This window comes from Haliotis cracherodii, unplaced genomic scaffold (genome assembly GCF_022045235.1).
Source record: "Haliotis cracherodii isolate W230 unplaced genomic scaffold, xgHalCrac1.p SCAF_15, whole genome shotgun sequence".
In the NCBI taxonomy this organism is placed as follows: domain Eukaryota; kingdom Metazoa; phylum Mollusca; class Gastropoda; order Lepetellida; family Haliotidae; genus Haliotis; species Haliotis cracherodii.
The window spans coordinates 5,982,290-6,000,687 of NW_027266270.1; positions in this window are offsets into that span (position 1 = coordinate 5,982,290).

Sequence of the window (18,398 nt, forward strand, 5' to 3'; positions counted from 1 at the left end):
TAACATCGGTTAATTTGTTGATCGTTTTTTTTCTACTCTTTGTTGCTGCGCTGCCACGTACATATTGCATAACATGTAATACAGTCAACACTTCGGACCTGGATTTATAACCCAATCTTATTGAATGATTACTCCACACGCGTGGAATGCCAAATGCAAAGAATTGGTTGTTATACACTTGGCTTCCTTATAAGGAAGAAGGTTATTGAGTTATTTTGCATAGCCTTTGTCGGTAAATCTGAATGGTTCTTCCACTAATTATACCTGTCATATAAAGTCTGTATCTGAGCATCAAGTGAATGACGACAGATATACAGGTGTAAGGTTATATAATGAAACATGGATGATAAGTGGGAGTTGTATAAGTGTTGTATTATATGCAGTTTGCCTGGAGAAAGGGTTGTTACTGATCTGATCTTCTTCTTTTTTGAAAAAATAATATGTACACGCATTTGCTATATTCTAAACAACATAATTATGCATACATATTAAACATGCAGAGCTATTTTCAAGGTGAAAGTGTATCATAAGCATCATCTAATCAAATTCGAGGATTCAAAGCTATTTCCATTCTGCTGTCAATGAGGTCTTCAAATTTCCATTTCACTTTTTCTAAGCTGAGATTGTTATTTCGATGACAGTAATTGGTATCTGGTGTTTATGCAGGCTAATTAAAACGATGCTGGCGAGACGTCTAAGATAATAGGTATTTCGAAGAATAATTGTTATCATTCAAATATGCTTTTTGGGGTAAACTAGTTTTAATTGGGTTGAAAGGGCTTCAAACCTCAAAAGTCAATATGGCTACAAACCAAAAGGCAAAATGGCCAAGAAGATAAGGCATGACAGCCACAGCAAAATTTGATAATTATTAGAGTAGAATGTGTACAGAGTAAACATGTTAAATGTTGTTTTACATTCTAGTTGACATTGCCAGTGTTAGCAGCATGTGTTATTACATTGTATTATCTTCCAGTAGAGTTCACGTATTGTAGTTGTAACCAGTCTCATCAATTTGCTTTGATCCCAGTACTGTCCAATGTGCTAATCTGTTGTGAAATAAATGCTACAAAAGCCACTGGAAAAGAAAAGTCTCATCACAAACCTAAAAATATTTACAAGGCATTAATTAATCTACAAACAAATCACACAAAATGTAATTCATATCTCAATTAAGAAAATGTAACACAAACACCAGAACACGTCCTACTCAAATGTAATGACATGATGTAGTGGATACATTCTGCATGTACATGGATGTTTTTGTTTCTAATTACAATGTAAAGATGAAGGATATTTGCATGGATGGGCGTTCACAAGTTGTGCAAATTCTATAAGAAAGATATATCCTGAAGTATTGTGTTAACAACACTGACACAATAGTAGATGCCAGTAATATGTCTATGCTTAAATCAATGCAGACTGACATTCTTTTTTCAGTAATGACCTTTGTTACTGTACATTAATTGAGATTATATGACAATTGGAATTGTGTTAACATAAGTTTTTTGTCTGTTTACCAAATTAGCTTCATATATTTATTTTAGTGAATAAATATGTTTAAAATACTTATGCTTCAAATCCTGCCCCCTCTATGGCTGCCCTCATCTTCCTGGATTCTTCTTCTTCAACCTAGGGAGTGAGTGAGTGAGTTTGGTTTTACGCCGCTTTGAGCAATATTCCAGCAATATCACGGCGGGGGACACCAGAAATGGGCTTCACACATTGTACGCTTGAACCTAGAATAGACATTGTATAATTATATGTACATTTCTCAACAAATTATTGTTTCTTGATATGTACATGTGTTTCATGTGTACAATGGTGTGTTGTGGCTATCTACGTTGTACCAGAGTGTTTGAAATATATATGTTTAATGTGTTGTAAAGGTGTTACAAGTGTAGAAGTATTGTTTATGTTTGCATGTCGACGAACTCTTGAAGCATGCAATTGTTCAAAATGTATAACTCACCTTTATTGTGGTGGTTCGTGTTGAGTTGACATCTCTTGTTCCATGGAACAGTCCTACAGTAACAGGACCCACTGTTACCGTCTTGTGTAATGGAGTGGCAAGGGAGCTCGACTCGTCCCATAATTTAAGTTTTATGGTTTCTGATTCTTGTTCAAGAACAACTACCTTTAGTCGTTTTACCGCAGTTTTGCCTGGACTGACCTGGGAAATGAAGTTGTCATTTAATTAGTGTGGAAAGTAAAATATGACATAAATGGTGATAGAAACAACATATTCAATGAAACATATTTTGGGGTAACTTCTGTTCCCATAAGACTATGAGGTACATAAATATTTTGGGGTACAGCAATTAGATAGTTTCTATTGGTATTAAAATTGTAATCTGTTGTATTTCCATGTCTGCTGATTAGGTGATATCAGTTTTTCATTAATGAAGTTTGCTGCATTAATGAAACTTTTTTTCAATAGTGCTCGTGATAGAGAAAGACACACCTTTCTTAAATGATATTGTCATAGTTTATTAAACATACACAATATAACTTGAAGGTAAAGATAAACTTTGTTCAGTTATATTAACGTGTTTGGTATGAAGTTACGGTGTTTGTTGTAACTGGTTTGTATATTTGTATTTCAAATATATAAATGAGTTGTCAGGAAACATTTATCATTAAGAATTATTTTTAAACTGTATCAAGAACAATTAGGGATCTATGCAATTGTATCAATTAGTTTCAACAGGAATTGAAGAAATACATTGCTATACATGTTTTATAGGATATAATGTTAGATAGTTGTATATTAGTGGAATGTTGTATTTTCAATCTATGGTTTATATCGTAATAAATATAGAAAAAAACAGGTAATGGGAGTTGAAGATGTTGATCAGACTGTGAAGAAGGTGACTGATATTCTGATGCTCATGTGTTTCACAATAAATAATGCCAATATGTGATAGTAAGCAGGTCTTTTAAAAGCAATATATGTATCTAAGTCAATTATATGGAGTTTTAGAAGTGAAGACACTTGGAGCATCATATGACTGTCTAATATTACGTACCGAGATAACCTTGCCTTTCACAGACATCCTGGTTTTTGCTGGTGCACCCGGTGCTTCTTGTATGGACTTGACGGGGGGGGGGTTGATAACGATCCACAATCCCTTCTTCTATATCGAAAGGTATGGTGAATAGGACCTGCAATTATGAAAATATCTATAAATACACAATTCAAAAATAAAATCATTGTTGACCTTATTTCACAAAATATTACATTAATGTCTCTGTTGTAAAAACAGATGATGTATATTTGTCTCATTTGTTTTAATACCATTTTTGTGAAATTCAATCAGATTTTATAGTTAAGTGACAGCTAATTGTTTTTCGTCAAATACTTCTACTAACATACATTCCTTGGAAAGTATTTACTGTTTGATTAGTTTATCTATAAGAAGGATAATCTTAATGCGATGACCAATCTATAATGCCTTAAAACATTTCAGGTAACATCAAAAGTAATGAAACTTATATGTTGTGTGCATACATCTTTTAATATAGATTAATAGTACATGAATTTCAACACTATGAACAATGTATATGAATAAAGTGCGAGACAGAAGTTATATGTATCCATGTTATATGTATCCTGGGAGTAGTTTACTGTAATATACTTACTTTGCTGTTGCGCTGCAGCCTCGGTGATCTGTCTGTTGCATATGCAACATGGGTAGCCATGTTGTAACCCAATTTTAGTGTCCGAAAGTCGTGCGGCATTCGGAGGAGAGTTATTTCGTCTGGAGAATTCTTCAAGATAACGTGCGCTTCTTTGTAGTCTCCATACCGACCACTCATCAAGACTTCGGGTGCGAAATGGTAGAATGTCACATTTGGGTTGGCCTGTAACAATATAGATAAAGTGAGACAATAGGGAAAGGACTAAAGAGGTTCACAGTCAATCAAATAGGAGTTAGTGTGTATATAAGACGGCTTAACCTCAATTTTTACCAATATGCAGGACATTTACAGACATTGTGTAAATTTAAAACTAAATAATTTATTTGTGTGTATATAATATCATTTGAGCATGGTGACTCTAGGTTGGGTGTGTGCAGAGTTATTCATACTTGAAAACAACATGTCATTAGGGAAGAGAATTTATATATATCAGTTTCTTTATTATGAGGAACAGAATGTTTTAGAGTACTTGCTCACATCTTCAGCAGATGATCATGTACTCCGAAACGTGGTGTTTTACATAATAAATAAGTTGACATGCATAAATTCTCTTCCTTATGTGCATCATTTCTAAATGTCTTTGAAAGGAGTTAATGTCATTACATATCCTTTATGAAAAGCAGTTAATTAATACAACAAAATCACACATGTTGTTTTTGTAAAATTGTTTAGATTATCTAATATTGTAAAGTTTTTGAAGAGCTATACAATATTTTAGTCAACTTTGTTTTATGTCATGTAATGGTTTCCTTCTGACCTACTGTGGGGTCACGGGTGGCCCAGTCGTCTAAGGCGCTGGATTCGCTGTGCAGAGTTGCGGCCCTTGGGCACGCCAGAAACCTATGATTGTGGGTTTCGAATCCCGGTTCACCCCAATTATGTTTCTAGGTTTGTCAGCACCATACCCGTGTTCGTGGGTTTCACCGAAGTGGTAAACGTCTGAGACCTGCATCACTTCGGGCTTTCCACCCACATTAAGCTGACACGCCGTGATATAATTGGAATACTGTTAAAAGTGGTGTTAAACCCAACTCACTCACTCACTCTGACCTACTGTTAAAATGTGTTTATCAATGAGGGAAACCTCGGTTGAGTCGGTTATGAAAGCCTTCCAGGTTGTTGTTCGTCCTGGGACCTGTTGTACCGTGATGGTTCCACAGTGGTAGGGGGAATCGTGCTCCGTGGTCCACCCAGGTAGTGATGATGTAGTTGTTGAAGGCGACAGCTCTTGCCAGTCGGGCTTTTTCTGTGATTGTTTTCTTTGCCAGAGATTGCATAGGAGAGACTTCTAAAGAAACAATTGCCATGTTGAGAGCTGCGCAAATGATGATCTGTCACATGTGCCTCAACATCAGAGGTGATTCTCATACCTGTCACTTCAAATTGTGTGTCTGCCTTAAGGTTCAGTGAGCATGCAAGATTCACACAGTGCTGCTGGATGTGAAGGAGAGTTGTGTACTGTATAAGAATGCTAGCCCCATCAGGCACTTGTAAAACTGCAGTGTTCCGACAATGGGGATCAAACATAGTATTTCTCATTTCTTTCTATAACTGCAAATGTAGAGTTATGTTCTGAAAATACCGTGTGAAGTGAAACAGCAAGACTCTTGACTCTTTTGATAACATCCTTCAGCACAAAGCCACTGAAAGATTCACCACAGCTGAATGTATATTCTTTGTCAAAGAAGTATACATTAGGACGAATCTCAGACAGCGGAAGGTATGGATTATGAGTAGTTGATGATCTCTCATTTATTGAATCTTCATAAAGTTTATTTCCTATGAAGATCATAGCGTTCCCATGAAGAAATATCCTTAATTTGGTTGAACAACATTGCAAATGCACTGTTAGCACACAATGACTTTAAAAATACATATTGCTGAGGACAATTGGAAAACCTCCCAACAAAACAAATTATTGTGCATGTATTTTATTAAGTGTATGCCAGTGTAAATATACAAGACGTCATAAAATCAATACAGGACGTGATTTTAAAAAATGGATATTTGAATAATAATAAACGGAATATATAGTAAGCTGTTCCCAACAATTTTCCAGGTGTCAGTGATGCATTTCCCAGACACAGTTGCTACATCGCTTCCATACATAGTTCTTTTGCGTTGAACAACCAGGTTTTTGAAAAGTCTTTGATGACACACTGAGCACCCAAATTCTGGCCCTTCAGAAATGCTCTTGACAAAGCATCTCGTAACAGTCTCTCATTCAAATTTATTGCTTCAACGTAAACTGCCGTGGCACTGGCCACCCCTGGTGACGGCACAGTGCCCGCAAATCCTCTGCTGCCCCATTGGAAAGCTTGCTATCTTCGGGGGTACGGGTCATTCGCCCGACCTCTCAGATCTTCCATGTGTACAATGGTGTGTTATGGCTATCTACGTTGTACCAGAGTGTTTGAAATATATATGTTTAATGTGTTGTAAAGGTGTTACAAATGTAGAAGTATTGTTTATGTTTGCATGTCGACGAACTCTTGAAGCATGCAATTGTTCAAAATGTATAACTCACCTTTATTGTGGTGGTTCGTGTTGAGTTGACATCTCTTGTTCCATGGAACAGTCCTACAGTAACAGGACCCACTGTTACCGTCTTGTGTAATGGAGTGGCACGGGAGCTCGACTCGTCCCATAATTGAAGTTTTATGGTTTCTGATTCTTGTTCAAGAACAACTACCTTGAGTCGTTTTGCAGCGGCTTTGCCTGGACTGACCTGGGAAATGAAGTTGTCGTTTAATTAGTGTGGAAAGTAAAATATGACATAAATGGTGATGGAAACAACACATATTCAATGAAACATATTTTGGGGTAACTTCTGTTCCCATAAGACTAAGAGGTACATAAATATTTATGCTGTGCTCACAGAGCACTCTTGTTGTATTTTCAAAACTCATTGTCTGTCATTCAGCAAATCTACAGATAACTGGTTAGCATTTCTCTTCCTCCTTGTACAAGCACTGCTGTTCAAATGTTTCTCACAGTATTTGTCTGTACATGAGTTTCTCAAGACACCAAGAAGAGTGTTCTCACAAACAACCACTTTGTAATGTAAACCACCCACATGATTTAGATATATGCATCTGCCAGTGTGCATGGTGTGTGGTGCTTCTGTGTCTATCTGACGGCTTGGATATCTCAACCATCTGTTATCAGTGAATGTGCAAATGTCAATGCCCCTAGATTTGCAGCTGCAAGAATCTCTTTTTGTCTTTTTCTTTTGCCCATGTTCCAACTTGCCACATTCTTGATAGAGAGATGTATTGCTCAATGTATTGAGTCATAACCTAATCTCAAGAACGGATGGAAGCTTTCAGCATGTTCTCTTAGGTGTGCCAACAGCCAGTCAGGCTTTTCTGTGATTGTTTTCTTTGCCAGAGATTGCATAGGAGAGACTTCTAAAGAAACAATTGCCATCACCTTCAGTAGGTACTGTTCTACATGGTTCACCAATTTCCACACCAAACTCATGGTCTTGACACTTTGATAAACATTGATGTTGAATATTGAGTTGTTCACATAACTGTTCCCATATATCTGATGATATGGGCAGAATAGTGTCACATTTTGGCCAATCTTGATTCTTTCCACATCGCCATCTTGTGACTCTTCTTGGTCATCGATGTGCAGCGTATCATGTTCTCTCTTCTCCGTTTCTCTTGCTGTATCAGCATGCTGATGTTCAGAGCTGCGCAAATGATGATCTGTCGACATGTGCCTCAACATCAGAGGTGATTCTCATGCCTGTCACTTCAAATTGTGTGTCTGCATTTAGGTTCATTGAGCGTGCAAGATTCACAGTGCTGCTGGACGTGAAGGAGAGTTGTGTACTGTATAAGAATTCTAGCCCCATCAGGCACTTGTAAAACTGCAGTGTTCCGACAATGGGGATCAAACACGTAGTATTTCTCATTTCTTTCTATAACTGCAGATGTTGGTCCTCCAAATGTCACAAATGTAGAGTTATGTTCTGAAAATACCGTGTGAAGTGAAACAGCAAGACTCTTGACTCTTTCAATAACATCCTTCAGCACAAAGCCACTGAAAGATTCACCACAGCTGAATGTATATTCTTTGTCAAAGAAGTATACATTAGGACGAATCTCAGACAGCGGAAGGTATGGATTATGAGTAGTTGATGATCTCTCATTTATTGAATCTTCATAATGTTTATGGGGGCACGGGTGGCCCAGTCGTCTAAGGCGCCGCGATTCGCTGTGCAGAGTTGCGTCCCTTGGGCACGCCAGAAACCTATGATTGTGGGTTCGAATCCCGGTTCGCCCCGATTATGTTTCTAGGTTTGTCAGCACCATACCCGTGTGCGTGGGTTTCAACGAAGTGGTAAACGTCCAAGACCTGCATCACTTCGGGCTTTCCTGCCACATTAAGCTGACGCGCCGCGATATAACTGGAATACTGTTAAAAGCGGCGTTAAACCCAACTCACTCACTCATAATGTTTATTTCCTATGAAGATCATAGCGTTCCCATGAGGAAATATCCTTAATTTGGTTGAACAACATTGCAAATGCACTGTTAGCACACAATGACTTTAAAAATACATATTGCTGAGGACAATTAGAAAACCTCCCAACAAAACAAATTATTATGCATGTATTTTATTAAGTGTATGCCAGTGTAAATATACAAGACGTCATAAAATCAATACAGGACGTGATTTTAAAAAATGGATATTTGAATAATAATAAACGGAATATATAGTAAGCTGTTGTCAACAATTTTCCAGGTGTCAGTGATACATTTCTCAGACACAGTTGCTACATCGCTTCCATACATAGTTCTTTTGCGTTGAACAACCAGGTTTTTGAAAAGTCTTTGATGACACACTGAGCACCCAAATTCTGGCCCTTCAGAAATGCTCTTGACAAAGCATCTCGTAACAGTCTCTCATTCAAATTTATTGCTTCAACGTAAACTGCCGTGGCACTGGCCACCCCTGGTGACGGCACAGTGCCCGCAAATCCTCTGCTGCCCCATTGGAAAGCTTGCTATCTTCGGGGATACGGGTCATTCGCCCGACCTCTCAGATCTTCCATGTGTACAATGGTGTGTTATGGCTATCTACGTTGTACCAGAGTGTTTGAAATATATATGTTTAATGTGTTGTAAAGGTGTTACAAATGTAGAAGTATTGTTTATGTTTGCATGTCGACGAACTCTTGAAGCATGCAATTGTTCAAAATGTATAACTCACCTTTATTGTGGTGGTTCGTGTTGAGTTGACATCTCTTGTTCCATGGAACAGTCCTACAGTAACAGGACCCACTGTTACCGTCTTGCGTAATGGAGTGGCACGGGAGCTCGACTCGTCCCATAATTTAAGTTTTATGGTTTCTGATTCTTGTTCAAGAACAACTACCTTTAGTCGTTTTACCGCAGTTTTGCCTGGACTGACCTGGGAAATGAAGTTGTCATTTAATTAGTGTGGAAAGTAAAATATGACATAAATGGTGATGGAAACAACACATTTTCAATGAAACATATTTTGGGGTAACTTCTGTTCCCATAAGACTAAGAGGTACATAAATATTTATGTTGTGCTCACAGAGCACTCTTGTTGTATTTTCAAAACTGATTGTCTGTCATTCAGCAAATCTACAGATAACTGGTTAGCATTTCTCTTCCTCCTTGTACAAGCACTGCTGTTCAAATGTTTCTCACAGTATTTGTCTGTACATGAGTTTCTCAAGACACCAAGAGTGTTCTCACAAACAACCACTTTGTAATGTAAACCACCCACATGATTTAGATATATGCATCTGCCAGTGTGCATGGTGTGTGGTGCTTCTGTGTCTATCTGACGGCTTGGATATCTCAACCATCTGGTTTTAAAACAATATCTCAATCAATGTACCATTCCAGTAATGCTACAAAAGAATAATGTAATAAGACTTACTCGGCAATGTGATATTTTCATATGAGTTTGAATTAAACTCATCTGAAAATATCACATTGCGGACATGGCTCTCGTCATTGACAGCCATCTCACACGAAGCACCTCTGATGGTCTAACTTGAGGTTCATCCAGTAGATCCTGCCACATCTGCAGGTTTGATAAACACTTTGGCGAACGGTTAAAAAAGGAACAAATAGTGTTCAATATACTCTCGTAGTATGAGGCCTCCTTCACTGATTTCGCATGTCCTCATCTATTTGCAACACAATGCACTTCAACAAGATGAGGACAGAAATCCTTCATGTTCGCAGCCACACCACCCTGTTTGCCTAACATCACAGCAGCACCATCTGAACCCATCCCATACACTTCCCCAACACAACACCAGAAGTCTTAAAAAAGCTAACAAGGGAGATGCTCTGAGCATCTGCAGCATATACACATAACAATTTCACAAATTTGATAGACAAGACGCCATCTTTCAAATAACAGATATATAGTATCAAATGTTTTTCAGATGTTGCTAGGGTAATAAATTCTGTAAATTTCTGTTACATACACATGGGCAAAATATGTGTTCAGTGACACAAAATCATGATTTACATAAAAAGTTGAAAAGTGACAAGAAAAGCAAATACATATGAAGGTAGAGAATACAATTCTCTTTCAAACTGTACAAATACATATAATATTGACTGAGAAAAGTGGAAGAGAAATGATGCTAATTAGCACAGCGTCACAGTGGGTCCTCCAGAACAACCCGGCCCCGACACCTCTGGAACCAGCGTGCCATGGAGTAAATAATGATATGATAATATTATTGATAATAATGTTAATAAAAATATTAATAATAACATTAATTATAAATACTTAGGTCACCGCTGAATTCCATTCAAGTTGTGCAGAAAATACCATGTCCTGTGTGCTCGGATCCTCAAACGTCCCCTTCCTTTCAGTCGTGTGGTAGCCGTCCCTGTCCTGGAATAAACATGACAATGATAATATTGATAATAATATTAATAATAATGATGATAATAAATAATTAGTTAAGTCACCGCTGAATTACTTCAAGTTGTGCAGAAAATACCATGTCCTGTGTGCTCGGAGCCTCATTTGTCTCCTTCCACTCAGTCGTGTGGTAGCCGTCCCTGTCCTGGAATAATAATGATAGTTATAAAGTACACAGACTATTCTAGATGACACATTTTGTAAGAACTTTTGCTGAGACATGTTATGTACAAAATATACAAAAAACCATATTTTCATGTGTATAATGCTCCAGATGTGAGTATATATCATTTTAAGAATATTTTCTTTTAAAAAATATATGCCATATTAACTATTAAGAAATTTACACAATGATGAGAACAAACTGAATGTGAAAGTAAAGCGATAATCAATGTAGTATAGGGATGGGTAGATAAGAAAAGTACTTCCAAAACACAAGTATACATCTGTAGTATATATTTTGAAAACAAATAGTGTTCAATATACTCTCGTAGTACGAGACCTCCTTCACTGATTTCGCGACATCCACACATGCCAAGACCAGTCGATGCGCAACACATTGCATCTCAACAAGATAAGGACAGAAATCCTTCATGTTCGCAGCCACACCACCCCACATCACAGCAGCACCATCTGAACCCATCCCATACACTTTCCCCAACACAACACCAGAAGTCTTAAAAAAGCTAACAAGGGAGAAGTAATGCTCTGAGCATCTGCAGCATATACACATAACAATTTCACAAATTTGATAGACAAGACGCCATCTTTCAAATAACAGATATATAGTATCAAATGTTTTTCACTAGATAGGTCTGTACTTTCATCAATTATGAAAGAAATCGCTGGACTTTCACGAATCTCCGCAAGTAGTTCCTCCTCAATGAGATCCGAGATAATATTTACGAATTCCGACGCTGCCGTATCCTCTCTATAAAGCTTGGATGTGATTTTCGCTTCGTGTAATTCAACAAGGTTGTTGAGAGATTTCAATTTCTGGGGGGGCAGGTTTTCTGAAGCAACGAAGTAAACATTCCTCAGCAGGGTGACCACTGCCTCGTTGGCTTCCTCAGTACTCTGTAATTTAAAAAAATATTTGTTAAAATATTTGTTAAACCAACTGATTGTATATTATTTATTTATAAATAATTGAAGACAGTAACGACAGTCATATTCCTTTTTATATATACGTTTTATATAAAAATATTATATTTACCTTGTCAAATAGAGCCTGAAGTGGTTCATCTGCCGACTTTGCTGCAGAAAGCAAAGTGACGCTGTGATCTTTGCTGCCTGCATGGTCTGTTAAGGCTGTCTTTCTGAAGCTTAGTGATCCCTTCACAAAGTTTCCTTTCAGACCGTGCTTCTGACACATCTACAATAAAAAAATATTATTTTAAAATTACATAGAATTACATGGTCAGTCTTCAAATTAATATTCATGAGTTGTATCTGTGTTTATGCGTTGTTACAACTGGATTGAGACTATATCCCATATTTGGTGGGGTGGTTAGGCAATAATGACACTGGTGGCATTAACTATGGAAGCCCAGACAGACCATATAGTGACCATGATGGAAGCACTGCTTCTCCACAACACACGTCTTCCGCTGGGTGTTTATGCCTGTGGGCTCCTGTGTTAAGTGACACAAATTCATACACCGCTTGATGTGGCAGAGATGGCAGACAGAATGTCACCGGCATCGCATGATGACTGCCAAATATTTACTCACTCATTCACTCAGTGTTGAAACCTTCATTTCAAAGTTACAGACTAGTCTTGGTTATACATTTTGTAAAGGCTCACAGACTATTCTGGATGACACATTTTGTAAGAACTTTTGCCGAGACATGTTATGTACAAAATATACAAAATACCCTATTTTCATGTGTATAATGCTCTAGATGTGAGTATATATAATTTTCTTTAAAAAATATATGCCATATTAACTATTAAGAAATTTACACGATGATAAGAAGAAACTAAATGAAAGTAAAGCGATAATCAATGTAGTATAGGGATGGGTAGATAGGAAAAGTAGTTCCGAAACACAAGTATATATTTTGAAAAAGAGAGTTTATTAAACACATGATAATATGGTATAAAAGCTGGTGCATCAATCATTCAGTTTTTAACCTTCCACCACATCTTTGTTTTGGTGAATCACTTCCACATGGTCGCAGGAGAGCAATGTCTCTTCAATGACATCACTGTCATTGCCACAAGTCACCGACTCAATGAATGTTTTCAAGGAGTCCCTTCCACATTTAGTTGAAGCACACTGTCGGAAGTTTAGCGCTTCAGCGAGAATGAGCATTTTAAGTTCAACTTCAGGTTTGTTGTTTTCATTCGCATTTTGCAACTGTCACATTTGAATGTTGATGTCACAGGCTTAGCAGCCATGACATGATGACAATGTGTGCACACACATGATGTCAGGACCTGCACACTCTCAATTGACCCGACAGAAGTTGTCACGACCTTTCCAATGTCCTTGGTATGTCTTCTTGGCCTTTGGACATGTCGGTCCCCATTTTGAAACCATTGTCCAAATCTGGAAAGGTGTCGTTCATCCCTATTGTGCTGATTTGACGGGTACCTCTGTTGAGAATGACAGTGGCTTCTTTGTCAAATCCCTTTCTTCATAACATGTCCCCAAGAGAGTAAAAACATATGTTCCCACTAAGTTGGTGCTGTAACAATAACAAAAACAAAATGTCATCTTCGTTATTAAAGTACATAAAATATTAAGTTTGCTGTTTTGTTATATAAAGGGAAATAACATTCCAAGTTTGAAATATGGATCGGCGTTTTCTTCACGAATTCAAAATTTGCTTTTTATGGATTTTTATTTTGACTCCCAACGGGTTCCAAGAGGGTCCGGTACTCCTGCAACTGAGGATTGTTCAGTTCCGAGAGTAGGGCCAGTCCATATAGTGACCATGATGGAAGCACTGCTTCTCCGCAACACACGTCTTCCGCTGGGTGTTTATGCCTGTGGGCGCCTGTGTTAAATGATGTGGCAGAGATGGCTGACAGTTAAGTCACTGCTGAATTCCTTCAAGTTGTGCAGAAAATACCACGTCCTGTGTGCTCGGAGCGTCAAACGTCCCCTTCCATTTATAATCGTGTGGACCACCGGGAAGCGGTCTCTGTCCTCTTTACGTCTGTTGTCTATCCTGGAGTTTAATCAGTCAAGGTTCGCAACTTGATTGATTTCTGTTGCGGAGCTTGTTGTAAGATATTTTTTCCCAGAAAACTCCTTGAGAATAACATGGGAAAAATGAGACGTGCTGTTGAGCTCGACCTTTTCCCGGAGGTTTTCCCACAGAACGAGTTGAATGCACGACATCTCGTCACACAGAAGAACTTTCTTCATCTTCTTTAGTGACCCGTACATAAGGCAAATAGAGAAGGGGTGTGATTCTAGAATTGGATTAACACTAGCTGCTAAGGGTAAGATAAAAAACAACAGGCCCCATTCCACAAAGCGATCTTAGCACTAAAACTATCGTAAGCCTATGTTAAAGTATGGGAGTTACGATAATCTTAGCACTAAGATCGCTTTATGGAACGGGGCCCTGTTCTTGTCAGCCGGAGATGAGATTTGGTAAGAACCAAATGCATGGGTAGACCTGGGAGTATCTGAGCACACCATGAAACTGTATGAAACATGAAACCGCATACATGATACAAACACTGGCTTAAAAAACAGACTACACAACACAGGGTATGTAGCAGAAGACCAATTGTGGTTGTCTTAATTAATTATTTTCAATCTCAATCAACAGAAACATATGAACTCAGTCCTAGAAACACTTGAATGTGAAGCTTTGTATACATCCAGACAATTCTTATGCAATGGAATCTCCACATTGATATAAGTTGAATTAGGCTCGTAGTATAAAACCTAACGAGGGAGGCAGGAAACCCCATGTACCTCTCGTGATCCTAATACAAAGAATTTATCTAACCTCCATGTTTTAATATGACATTGTGAAGAATTAAAACAAATTCAAAATTGATAGACACAGCTGTTTGACTGAGCTTAGGTCAACTTGTGCTATGTCACTTGCTCGTGGCGGGGTATAAGAGATTTATTCCCCGTTGAGAAATTTATTTCCCTCCAAGGTGGGATACATATTAATTTATCAGGATCACGTGGACCAATCAGATCTCATCATTCTGACATGGAGGTATGATAATGTATCTTATTAGTTCCAAAACTTATTGAATTGAAAAGTGACAAATTTCTGTGTTTTTTGTAGTTTTGCCATGTATTCTCTCCACCTTATCTTTGTTGCTTTCATGTGGCAATTGTAGTCCTCAGATGTTAACTTGAAGAGATTAATTAGATTACAATTCCAACTCATGTTCCTTTTTATCTTTGAAATATTTTAGAGTTTCACTTTGTTGTGACCCTTTTGTTTTGGCCATACTCTACAATTCTCTTGAAATGCATTTCTGTAACTTTCTTCTTCTGTGACATTGCCAGACATAGGAAGTCGAGCTTTGGCATAACAAAATTTCTTTTGGCAACATTGTATTTTGTGCACACATGCAGAATTTGGTGTTAGTTTGGGTATTGAAGCAGAAAGTATTTGAATATCAGTGTCAAGTAGCAACTGTTGTGAAGCGTCTGTCTGTTGACATTTTACACTGTTGACTATATATATCCAGGTGAGCTACAGTTCTATGGAGGTACTTTTGTTTTTCTAGAGAAAGTCTTCTTCTATAAGGTCTTTGCATTATGTGTATTCTTAACTGCTCCCTTAAGCAAAACATGTTGGACCACTATGATCTGGCCATTTTGATAAGGTGTGGCCATTTTGACTAGGGTGTCTGTGGCCATTTTGACACCAGGCCGTTGATCTGTCCTCTTCGATTTACTACTACAGGTCCTGACAAGTGTACAATTGTCTTGATTATGCAAAGTATTGAATCTCCATTCCATTTTGAAAATACCTTTGACCCATTTGCAGTCATAACTTTATTCCAAACTGGGTTCATATGGAATGATGCTAAAAGTAGACGCCAATCAAATATCTTTTCTCATGAGAAATACTGTGCTCACTGAGAGATAGGGGCAACAGTGGTGGTGACATCACCTCCGGTACAAACATATGGTGGCGAATGGGTCCAGAGTATTTATTGATACTGAATGTAGATATGATACACCAGATATTCGCTGATGACTTCAGACTGCAAAAGTCCTTATTTTCTTCACTGTGAAAAGGGGCGGTCGAGTAGCCTAGTAGTTAAAGCGTTCGGGTTCAATTCCTGACATGGGTACAATGTGTGAGGCCCATATCTGGTGTCCCCGGCCGTGATATTGCTGGAATATTGCTAAAAACGGCATAAAACCATACTCACATCAGTGGAAAATAAATTTTTAACCATATTACAGATTTTGGAGATGTAGTAATGTTCCAATACATCAATATTTTCGTCCATTATAATTTGTACTTCTGTATTAATTTTTTTTAGAGAGAAACTGACGTGTTTTTTTTCGTGTTTATGACAGCAAGTTCTGAAAAATCATACATGTTGATTGGTAGTCATATGTCTAGCTGATTTATTTTTGTTATTGTCAGTGCTGTTGTTTGTATAATATTTAGTATTAATGCCTTAGTAACACAATGTATTGTACTAGAAACGTATATTAATATCCTGATACAACCTAGTGCAACAAGTTTTGGGCCTGATTTCAAAGGAACATCAGTAGCTTGCAGCCACCTGTTTTAAACTTTGGGAAGGGAAATAGGGGCTTCAGGAGAGGTAACTCGGGTCAGGAACCTGGTGGAGAGACATGTTTTAAATTCTGTGTAATTTGATTGAAGAAAGAAGGCAATTGCATAATGTTGTGTCCGGAGGAGTATGATAACTATGTTGGATGTTCATCAGTACAACAAACAATTGTCAAGAAACCCTGAGCTTTGTGTGTGAACATTGTTATGTTTTTCATGTTTGTCTATTAAACTGTTGATTAAAAAAAGTAAAAGAAGATTAATCTTGTGTTGCTTTTTGCTTTTAATGAATGTCTTTGGGCCAACAGGTGCCCCCTAGATACAGTTGTTGTAGGAGACTATGATGTTTGGTTAGAGCCCTGGTTCTTACTGAGGTTTCTTGGTTTGTCGGCACCATGACTGTGCTCTTGGGTTTTACCACAGTTGTAAACACCTTGAGACCTGCATCATTTGGGCTTTCTTCCCACGTATTAAGCTGATAAAACCAAACAAAAGCAAACATCTTACCCCAGGGCGTGGATTGATCCTCATGATATCAGTCACTGGATTATCTGGTCCTGATGCCGTTATTTACAAGCTGTCCTCACATCTGCATTAAGCAACACACAGTATGCAATGGCTTCTTAATAATGAAGTGTTTGACAGCCTAAGCATATGTTATACTGTTGGTAGACACACATACACTGTTTTATGTGGTGGTGGCACAGGTCACAAGTCGTTCAGGTCAGGAGAAGGCGACTATGCTTGTCATAAGAGGCGACTAACAGGATCGGGTGGTCAGGCTCACTGACTTGGTTGATCCATTGCGTGGATCGATACTCATGATGTCAATTACTGGATTGTCTGGTCCAGACTCAATTATTTTTCAGACCACCGTCATTTAGCTGGATTATTACTGAAAGCGGCATTAAACAACAAACAAACAAACAAACAAAACAACAAGGTCAGGAGAGTTGTTCGATGTTGGATAGGGGACCACCTTCAGCAGCTAAGCTCCTGAAAGTTTCTACATCTCCAGTCCAACTCAAGCACATGTAGCAGGTGTTGTCTCCTCAGGAAAGGGACTTTGTTGGAAACATGCCTGGGAAGGATGCAAGGGTGATGTGAACTTCTAGCATCTCCTGGCAGCTTGCCTTGCATACTACTAAGGGAGCTGAGAATGAAAATCAACTGAGTGGGATAATAAAGTAGATCTCCAGTTATAAAACTTGAAATGTGAAATTGATTTATCAGATCACACATTGTAACCTATAGTTGCCATTAGTTGGCTTTTACAATGACCTGGGAACGTTTTGTTGAAATGATATGGATAAGAAAATCCTAAAATACACAGACGGAAATAACAAGGGAACGCATCAATTTGAGTGAGTGTGGTTTTACGCCTCTTTTAGCAATATTCCAGCAATATCACGGTGGGGGACACAAGAAATGAGCTTCACACATTGTACTCACGTGGGGAATTGAACCCGGTCTTCTGCGTGACGAGCGAAGGCTTTATCCACCAGGCTACCCCACCACCTGCATCAATTTGATCAGAAAATCAGTTTTATCACCAAGGAGAACAACATTGACCACAATGATACCGAATATTAGTAACGTGTCCAAGACTCTGGACACTGCCTGGCACCGCATGGGAATGATAGGTATGAGGTTCCTAATGAAAGCTGGCCACTCATATCGGAGAGCTAAGAAAAGTTCTTCCAAATTTTGAGGTTGCACACACGCTCTTTGACAGGACGACTAAGAAAATCCCACATATACTCAATGGGGCTCAAGTCGGGACATGTGGCTGGCCAGGGTAGTTATTGGATTTGTCAGCCAGCAGCAGATCCATGGAGAATTGAAGAGTGCGAGTATGGGCGTCGTCCTGTCAAAATCGAACAGGTGCAGTTGCGGGTAAATGGTGCCATGACTGGCCTCAACACTTCGTCAAGACAACATATACCAGTGACCCTGACATCGAGGTGACTGATTGAGTGAGTTAGGTTTAACGCTGCTTTAAACAAGATTCC